The following is a 357-nucleotide window of genomic DNA, read 5'->3' on the forward strand; positions in this document are numbered from 1 at the left end:
TATAAGGCACTGGCCTCCTAAGCCAGGGATTTTGTGTTCAAGTCCCATCTGTGATGTCAAGCAGAGTGGCGCAGCGGAAGCGTGCTGGGCACATAACCCAGAGGTCAATGGATCAAAACCATCCTCTGCTAAACAAGCTTTGACACAACAGGCATCAACATGGGTTTGTTATTGACTACTTTACTCTGAAAGTAATTCTTGAATTCACATCTGTCAAATTGCTTACCACCGCTATATACACAGATCATCCATTTCTTATGTTTATGCATCTTCAAAATTAAAGGGTCAGTTGAGCAGTTTTTTTCAAACCTGGTCCTCAGTGCCCTGCATGTTTTAGTTGTTTCCCTGTTTCAACAC

General features: G+C 42.6%; 1 non-coding gene across 1 annotated transcript; it reads left to right on the forward strand.

Annotated features, from left to right (window-relative positions):
- Window positions 1–59: 59 nt before the first annotated feature.
- On the forward strand, window positions 60–131 carry trnam-cau (transfer RNA methionine (anticodon CAU)). The gene has a single exon. It is a non-coding gene; the product is annotated as a tRNA-Met (tRNA).
- Window positions 132–357: the final 226 nt, after the last annotated feature.

This window comes from Austrofundulus limnaeus, unplaced genomic scaffold (assembly GCF_001266775.1).
Source record: "Austrofundulus limnaeus strain Quisiro unplaced genomic scaffold, Austrofundulus_limnaeus-1.0 Scaffold12742, whole genome shotgun sequence".
NCBI classification, from domain to species: Eukaryota; Metazoa; Chordata; class Actinopteri; order Cyprinodontiformes; family Rivulidae; genus Austrofundulus; species Austrofundulus limnaeus.